At 39.3% G+C, this 9,784-nt stretch overlaps 1 pseudogene; it reads left to right on the forward strand.

The window, feature by feature from the left end:
* Positions 1-3,864, forward strand: part of LOC128117118 (60S ribosomal protein L7a-like) — a 60,315-nt pseudogene extending 56,451 nt beyond the window's left edge.
* The last annotated feature ends 5,920 nt before the right edge of the window (positions 3,865-9,784 follow it).

Below are 9,784 nucleotides of genomic sequence, written 5' to 3' on the forward strand. Positions count from 1 at the left end.
TTGCACATACATACATGTAGGCAAAACGTTCACACGTGAAGTAAAATAAACAGAAAAATATTTCTGTTTAGCAGACCAAGAAATGGTTTCCATTGTGATGTTTTAATACATATATCAAATTTGAACTTGTTCTTACTCTCCTCTCACCACTTATGTCCCTCATGTCTGTTTTCCCCCTTTCTGTTCCCCTTTCCTCCACAAGTAGTTCTCCCTCTGTTTTCTTTCTTTTTAAACTTCATTATTTGTATTTTATGTACATTGGTGTTTTGCTTACATGTATGTCTGTGTGAGGGTATTGGATCTCCTGGAAATGGAGTTACAGACAGTTGTGAGCTGCCATGTGGTTGCTGGGAGAATTGAACCCGGGTCCTCTGGATGAACAGCCAGTGCTCTCAACCACTGAGCCATCTCTACAGACCCTCCCTCTGTTTTCATAACGTTTATATTCTATTACTCTCATGGGTTTTTCCTCTCCTCCCTTGCTCCCTCCCTCCTCCTTTTAGAACTCTTCCTTTCCCTTATACTCTTTCCATCTCTCTCTCTCTCTCTCTCTCTCTCTCTCTCTCTCTCTCTCTCTCTCTCTCTCTCTCTCACACACACACACACACACACACACACACACACACACACAAGGTTTCAGTTCTGTCGTTGTGATAAAATAGCCCAGCAACAATCAACTCAGGGAGAAAGTGTTTATTTTAGCTCACAGTTCCTGGTTACAGTCTATTATTACAGGGAAGTCAAGGTAGCAGGTACTCGAAGCTGCTAGTTACATCAAATCTATGGTAAAGAGCAGGGAGAAATCAAGTCATGCATGTTCTTTTGCTTGCTAGCTTGTGCTCAGCTCCATCACTCCACTCTTACGTAGTTCAGGACTGTCTGCCTAGGAAATGGTGCCAACCAAAGTAGGCTGGATCTTCCCATACCAATTAAAGATAGTCGCCCACAGACATGCCACAGGCCAACCCAATGGAGAAAATCTTTCATTGACACTCTTTCCAGGTTGTGTGAACTTGAAAATTAAAGCTAATCACTGTGTGTGTGTGTGTGTGTGTTCACATTAGGTTCCACTTAAAGCCTTTCTGAGTTTGACTTATTTCATTTAACACAATTATCTCCAGTTTTGTTCATTTTCCCTCTGTACAAATGCCATGATTTCATTTTTCTTCACCAATGAATACAACTCAATTGTGTGATGGCACATTTTCTCATCTATTTAGCTATGGGTGGGCATCTAGACTGGTTCTGTGGTATGTTAACTTAGCCTTTTAGGTGTATGCCCAGAAATGGTATAGATGGATTATGAGGAACCTCCAGTTTGCATTCTTTCCAACAGACTCTTCACAGAAGTGTCTTCTTTCCCTATATTCTTGGCAACATTTGCTATTATTATTTACTTTGATAGCCGTGTTGATTGGGGTGAAATGAAATATCAAAAATATGTTGCGCAATTTTTCAAATATTTATTTACAATGTATGTTTATTCCTTTGAGAATTGTCTATTAATGGGTCCATTTATTCATAGGATGATTTTTGTATTTAATATTTACAGTTTATTTTCTAAATAATTTATTTATGTTTATGTGCCTTGTTGTGAGGGCATCAGAATCTCTAGAACTGGACTTAGAGACAGTTTTGAACTGCCATGTGGGTGCTAGGAATTAACCCGAGTCCTCTGGAAGGGCAGCCAATGCTCTTAACTGCTGAGCCACCTCTCTAGCCTCTAGAGTTCTTTAAAGCTGTTAAATATTAATATCCATATATATATCTCCTATTCTGTAGGCACACCTGGGCTACTTTTAGGATTTAAAACTGGCTATACTCTGTTTTATGCTCATGTCAGCCCTCTCCATCAGTAAACCAATTTCTTCAAATACTTTATCTCTTTGTTCTTATTTAAAAACCATCTGTAAAAACATTATCAACTAATAAGTCAATCAAATTTGCTCTATTATTGTTTCTGAATGTGCCTTAAAAATCACATAGCTGCAATATTTGGTCTCAAAATTTGGTAGCACCCAGTGTTTCTTCTTCGTTTTACTATTGCCTTTATAAAGATATTGTTGGATTGACTAAATCAGACTTTCTCCACTTTTCTCAAAACTGTGACCTTGTCTACCTTTTCATCCTTAGTAATAAACTCTTCATCTTTGATTTGGATCCCTCTCTCTCCTACCTCCTGTAACATCCCCCCAATGTAGTTTCAACTCTATTCTAGCTCTTTTCATATAAAACTTTAATATAACCAATTTGCTCTCATTAAAAAGGCAAAACCCCAATGAAATAAACAAGCTCTCCATTGACCTTACACCCTCCTCCAGCTCTTGTCCTGTTCCTCGCCTGCTCTTTGCAGACAAACCACTAGCAAGACTTGCATATAATCTCTAATTCCACTTGCTCGCCAGCCCTTCTTGGCCATCTGCTTTTTATCACCAGCTGTCCTATAAAATTATCAACACCAAGGTCATAAGTGACCTAATTATTGCTGAATCAAATAGTAATGCCTTATCTTTACACTTAAATGATTTCTTCCTAGCATTTAGTTACCTTTCAACTCTCTAAATGTTAGAAGAGAAATTAAAAAATCTTACTTAAAATCTAAACACTTAATAGATCGTTCATTTCAATTTTCAGAGAAAAATAGAAGATGTAAGGAAAGTTCTTTTTATTTCAGAAAAATAAATAAATCCAACTCTTTGTAATGTAGATGTTCAAAGAATTCATTTTTCCTTTAACGGAGTTTGCAAATTAAACATATTAAACAATAATTCATTTGTATTTATTTCATCGTGTCTAAATATTGTGCTCTAGCATATGACTCATTTTACTTTGTCAAATTTAAGTAAGTCTGTGGAAATATTCCTATTATATTTATTTATTCTGTGTGGAAGAAGCACATGGAGGTCAGAAGACAACTTGCAGTAATTAGCTCTCTCCTTCCACCCTGTGGGTCCTAGGGATCGAACTTAGGTCTTCAGGTTTGGCAGCAGGTGGCTTTATCCATTGAGCCATCTTGCCAGGCATGAAAATGCCTTTGTAAAAGGAGAAAAATGAGTGCATGGGGGAAAATACCTTGATTATTAATCAAGTATGAAAGAAAGCTAATTAAAACACGTAATGATACTTCAAAATAATATGCATACTTTAGAAACATACAATACTTCTGAATTAGTTACTTTTCTGTTTCTGTGATAAAATACCACAATTAAAAGCAGCTTACAGAGGAAGAGTTTATTTTGGCTTCCAGTTCCAGAAGAGGCAAAGAGCCATCCTCTATAAGCGGCTCAAAGTACCTCCTGCCATTAACCAGTTCACACAGGCCCTGGACCGGCAAACAGGTACCCGCTGCTTAAGCTTGCTCACAAGTACAGGCCAGAGACAAAGCAGGAGACGAAGCAAAGGCTGCTGGCCCGTGTTGAGAAGAAAGCTGCTGGCAAAGGGGACGTCCCAACTAAGGGACCACCTGTCCTCCGAGCGGGGGTCAATTCAGTCACCACCTTGGTGGAGAACAAGAAGGCTCAGCTGGTGATGATTGCCCACGATGTAGACCCCATTGAGCTGGTGGTCTTCCTGCCTGCCCTGTGTCGAAAGATGGGGGTCCCCTACTGCATTATCAAGGGAAAGGCCAGGCTGGGGCGGCTGGTCCACAGGAAGACATGCACCACTGTTGCCTTCACACAGGTTAACTCGGAAGACAAGGGTGCTCTGGCTAAGCTGGTGGAAGCTATTAGGAACAATTACAATGACAGATATGATGAGATCCGCCGCCACTGGGGAGGCAACGTCCTGGGTCCTGAATCTGTGGCTTGGATTGCCAAGCTAGAAAAGGCAAAGGTCCAAGAACTCGCCACTAAATTGGGTTAAATGTACACTGCTAAGTTTTCTGTACATAAATATAATTACAAACTTAAAAAAAGAGTAAAAAATAGTTCATCATGGCAGGGAAGCATAGCAACAAGCAACAGACATGGCAGCAGAGTAGGAAGCTGAGAGAGCACATGCTCAACTGCAGGTACACAGCAGAGTGAGTGGAAACTTGAGTATGACAAGCTATGAACTCTCAAAGCCTGCCTTTAGTGGCGTACTTCCTCCAGCAAAGCTCCGCCTCCTAGACCTCCCCAAACAGTGCCAGCATCTGAGGACCAAACATTTAAATGCCTTAAGCCTATGGGGAACATTTCCCATTTAAAACACTACAACAGAGATGGAATATTGCTACAATTCAATCTCCTAAACAGCTATTATATGTGTGTGTTCATTCTTTTAGAATTTTTTGTACGGCAAAATTAACATACAGCATGTAATGATATTTTTAATGAAAAAATCTAATTATTCACAGCTTATTTTTTCCTTAGTGTCTTAGATTGCATTCCAGTTAGTCTACATGGTTCTTCCTTATTTCTCTTAAGTGCTTCAACATTTTCCATAACAAGAGTTTATTATAATTCATGGGGTTCTCCTGTAGTACTTGCTGTTTATAAAAGTTTGCTATTACAATGTCATAGGAAACATTAACATACCTTGTGTTATGAGCATCTCTAAAATGAAATTGTAGAGCTAGAAATAAAATATGTTAGTACTATAAAGCAGTAATTTTTAGTTCTGTAGAAATATGTGGTTATATGTAAGTTTGGGTTAGAAATTAAAGTTTGAAGAAAATCTCGACCACTCCCTCATTTATATATAGTTAATCAAATTTATCTGTCTTTTTTTTGAGACAGGGTTTCTCTGTGTAGTTTTGGTGCCTGTCCTGGATCTCACTCTGTAGACAAGGCTGGCCTCCAACTCACAGAGATCTGCCTGGCTCTGCCTCCCGAGTGCTGGCATTAAAGGCATACACCACCACTGCCCGGCAAATTTTATCTGTCTTTTAGTGTGTGGCTACATTGTTGCTGTGATGTCATTTTATATTTATTATCTCATATAACCTTGGACAATCTTGAGGGGGTTGATGTTATTATACTTATTTTTATAGATGAAGAAACTAAATCTTTGAGAACGTATTAGTTACTTTTCTATTGCTAAAGATAAAGCACCATGACAAAAGCAGCTTATGGGGAGAATGGTTTATTTGGGGCTTATTGCCCCAGAGGGTAATGATGAGGCATGATGGCTAAAGCTGGAATCTGAAAGCTTACAGCTTGAAACACAAACAGGAAGGAAAAAGCAAACTGGGAATGATTATCTTCTTCCAGTGGCTTCCTATTTCAAGGCCATACCTCCTGAGCATCCCCAAAGAGTACAACCAACTGGGGACCAAGTGTTCAAATAGTTAAGCCTATGTGGGACCTTCTCATTCAAACCACCACAGAGGAGATGGAAAAAGTTATTTATGACTACATGATTAGTAGGTACTAGAGTTAGCATTTTAGTCAGAGTGCTGTGCTAGGATCACTTGTATACTACCAAGACTATTATCCCATTTTTTTTATGTTGCCAAACAGATGCTCAAAGAGGCTTTAGGTGGCTTGTCCTGAGTCAACAGTCAGAAATTAGCCTAACTAAATTTCTAACCTGGGTCTGACTTCAGAGTTTTGGCTTTTTCTTTCGGACTACATTCCCCATATTTTATTATTAATATATTTTGGAGTTTTGCAATTATGAAAGTAATCTGCTATTATCTCTAAAACAAAGATAATCATGACCAAGTTTAGAGAAGAATTTATGGAAAAGAAATAATTAATGCTACCCCTTCCACTAATAACTGCTGTTTTGATTTATTCCTCTTCATTATTTTCTCTACACACAGGCCTACAGACCTTTCTTTCTTCCAAACCTTATGGTCTTTGTACACTGGGCTCACAAAAACGTTTGAGTCTAGTTGCGCTTTAAACATTTAAAACTATATTTCTATTTATTTGTTGGGAAGGGCACTCAGGCGCCACAATGCGGGTGCAGAGATCATAGGACAACTTGCAGGAGCCAGTTCTCTCTTTCCACTCTGTGGGTCCTGGGACTGAGTACAAGCCGTCAGGCTTATCATCAATCAGTGCACCATCTCACCAACCCCGAGCTGCACTTTCATATAAGGAGTATTGAAGTACTACAAAGTCTATACAACTATAACTTATATAAATACACAGTATACATAGCTTATACAAATGTGACATCTTGATAACAATGCTGCTAAATACATGCCAGTGTACCATTAAATATTTTTCAATGAATCTGTTTTGTAGTCTGAAATAAAAGAGTTTCTGTTTTGCTTAAACTACCATTGAAAACATATGAAAACCAGTAATAAAACATTTCTATCTTAGTCACTATGGAAATCAGTGTGGGGCTTTCTCAAAACTGAAAATAAACTTTCATATGACCCAGCTGCACCACTCCTGGGCATATACTCAAAGGCCTCTATAGCCTACAGGAGAGATACCTGCACATCCATGTTCATTGTTGTTCTATTTACTACAGCCTAGATAATCATCAACTGATGAATGGATAAGGAAAATGTGTTACATATTATTCAACTATAAAGAAAAAAATGAAATCATGGTATCTGTAGAAAAAGACAACTGGAAAATATTATATTAACTAAGGTGATCCAGGGCCAGAAAGACAAATACTGCATGTTGATATGGAAATCCTAGCTTAGAAACATGTGAACATAGGTAATCTAGTGGGAGTGAGTACATATAGAGTCCAGGAAACTAGAAAGGGGCCATGAGAGAGGATAGGAGAAGGTATGTGATACAAAATGGAAGGACGAATACTGTGGGTTGAAAGGTTAAAGTGGGAAAGAGAGAAGAGGGAGGCAGTGAGGAAGAGGAAGAGTTAACCAAAAGTAATGCTGTATGAAAAAGCCATAGGGAAACCTAATACTTGATAAACAAATACAAAACGAAATTAAAGAGAAAATTTCAATGGCGGTACCTAGTGTGGGTTGATAATGCTGCTTTCAGAAGGCTTAGGTTATTAAATGAGAGCTCTAGTGCTAGAGGTGGGCTGCCTTACTACAGGTTGGTGGTTTAAGGAGGCCCCTGAGGCCCCTAAAACCATACAGACAATTGCCATTGCTATTGGTTACCTACAAGAAATACACAGCGAGACCATATTTACTGAAGACACTTTCTTAGTCAGACATAGAGAAATGACAGTAGATCTGAGCAGGAATTGTCTTCCTTGCAACCTAGTCCTCAAAGTTCCAGAAAGAGCTACGCAGGCTTCTGGGGAAGACTTGTCAACAACAGCCTTATTCAGCTACAGACACCTGTGTTTAACAACACCGCTACTCATGCAAGATAAGCCTACTGGTGCTACAGTGATAAGTCTGCTGTTATGTAAACAACCATGTCCTTGGCTCTGAGACCATTTCCATAGGAAGAGATTCATATCTTACACTGTAAATCTGGTCAAAAGCCTGTGGCTGATGACGTCAAAAGCCCTAGTAAGGGAAGCTTCTGCTGTTTTTTTACTAGTTGAACACAATATGCTTGTTAAATTCCTTTCTGAATATTTATGTCTGTTCCCAATTGATTAGTGCTGTTGTTAGCTCTGTACAGAGAAGCTTCTTTTGGCAGTGTGTGGAAGCTACTACAGGGATTCGAAACTGGTCAAAATATTAAGAGTAGATGACAGTTGAATCCCAAGCCATGAACGGGGATATCTGTATCAGTCTTTCTAGGTCATAGGGAACATGAAAAAGAAGAAGAGAAAAGAATGTAAGAGCCAGAGGAATAGGGGAGAGTACTGTGGAATACTGCCTTTCAGGAATGGCATGGAATGGCCGTTACAGTCATGAAGTTAAGCAGTTGCAGTTACTTGCCTAAGGCCTGCCTAAGGTGGGCTTTGTGAACATTCCATCACGGATGAGAGAGGTATTCGTGGAGTCCCACCCCTCCCGGAGGAGCTGTTGGCGGGTAGTGATTGCTAGGGAAGGCAGAGTCATTTTTTTTCCCAGTGGTACAGACACTAGCAATTTTTGTATGCTTTAGTAAATAATAACCCACCCATGTTTATTCGAGCAAACCCAATTAAACTTAGTGGTTGTCCACCCTCAAAGCAAAACAAAAAGATATGGCAATACTTTGAGGATTTTTTGGGAAGACAAAGGGGTTATGTGGGAGTGACAGGGGTATGGGGAAAGATAACGGGGGTGAAAGTGTTTGGAGTATGTTATATACATGCACGAAATTATCAAAGAAAAAATAAATTAAATTAAAACAATATAGCGGGCCTGTCAGCACCCTGTTGTGGAAGACAGAGGGCTGCTTGAGGATTTATATACAAGTGATGGTTGATGAGGGAGGAAGAGACCCCTTTTCAGTGGTGTAGCTACCGGTAAGGTGGCCACCCTCCAGTAAACAAGCTGTCGCCGATGCTCAGGTAAACACTCCTAATGAGAGCCATTGAAAGTAGAAGGAGTCTGGTGAAGAAGAGGAAAGAGAATAATGGGAGTGGGAAGGAAGCAAGGGAAAGTAATGTAGGAAAATATGACTAAAATATGTTATATACATGTATGAAAATGTCATCCTGAAACTCATGTGTAACTGACACACGCTAATAAAACATTTGCATCCTATAGAAAAGGCAGAGGCTTAATATATTTAAAGCATAAAGATTTCCTACAACTTCCACTAGGAAGTTGATCATAAGAGCAAAAGAGTTATTTTATTTAACTTCTTAATTTTCTTCTTTTTGTATGTGCATGCCTGCATGTGTATTCATGTTCTTGTGTTTGCACAACTTTATGCATGCGTGCAGGTGCACATGCCTGCTTATGCATGTGGAGGCCTGAAGACAGCTTGGGGTGTCAATCTCTGTCACTCTCAACCTTGTGTTTTGAAACAGGGGTTCTCACGGGCCTGGAGCTTGCCAAGTAGGCTAGGCTCCCTGGCCAGTGAGCCCCAGGGATCTGACATTAACTAGAGTTAAGTACATCAGAAACAGAAAATCATGAAAATTTGTTAAGCAATTAAATGATTGTTTAAAACAAGTCCTTCCAATCCCTGGAATTTTTTTTTCTGTTTGAATCTACCTCCCCAGAACTGAGATTCAAAGTGTGCACCATCACATCTGGCTCATTTATGTAGGTGGTGGGTGATTGACCTCAGGTTGGGTGATTGACCTCAGGTCCTCAAGCTTGCAGGAAGGACTCTGCTGACTGAGCTATCTCCCTAATATCCTATTTTAAAAATTGATTTTAAAGTTAGCATAGAGAGTAATGGGTTTTAGAATGACACATTCATACATATGCACCATTAAACCTAAGTTTTATATTGCATAATGTAATTCATCATTCTGACTAATGATAAATAACTTACAGGAAATTTATCCCACTATTCAGTAATGTTTCATTATAAAGAATATTTTGGCCAATATGAAAAAAATTAAACTCCATTATGCTGACATTACCGGAAGTGGTGTTAACTTAGCAACAAGTCATCTTTATCAGGCCATTTATTATTATTTTTTTTTTTTTTTGGTTTTTCGAGACAGGGTTTCTCTGTGTAGCTTTGCGCCTTTCCTGGAACTCGCTTTGGAGACCAGGCTGGCCTCGAACTCACAGAGATCCGCCTGGCTCTGCCTCCCGAGTGCTGGGATTAAAGGCGTGCGCCACCACCGCCCGGCTATCAGGCCATTTATTAAGCTGAAAAGAAAGATGATACATTCTGGCTTCTACTTAAGTAGTTATTTAATTCAATAATTTGGTCTGTCACTACTTGAAAAGTGTATTTGCCTTTTTAGCATTGAGTGGCAATGAGGTGTAAGCAGCCTTCTTGGCCCCCACTTTCCCTCTAACAGAAAGCAGTACTGAGATTCAGCAGTGAACATCATATGCTTC

This window comes from Peromyscus californicus, unplaced genomic scaffold (assembly GCF_007827085.1).
Source record: "Peromyscus californicus insignis strain IS unplaced genomic scaffold, ASM782708v3 Scaffold_10__1_contigs__length_136768540, whole genome shotgun sequence".
Lineage (NCBI taxonomy): Eukaryota > Metazoa > Chordata > Mammalia > Rodentia > Cricetidae > Peromyscus > Peromyscus californicus.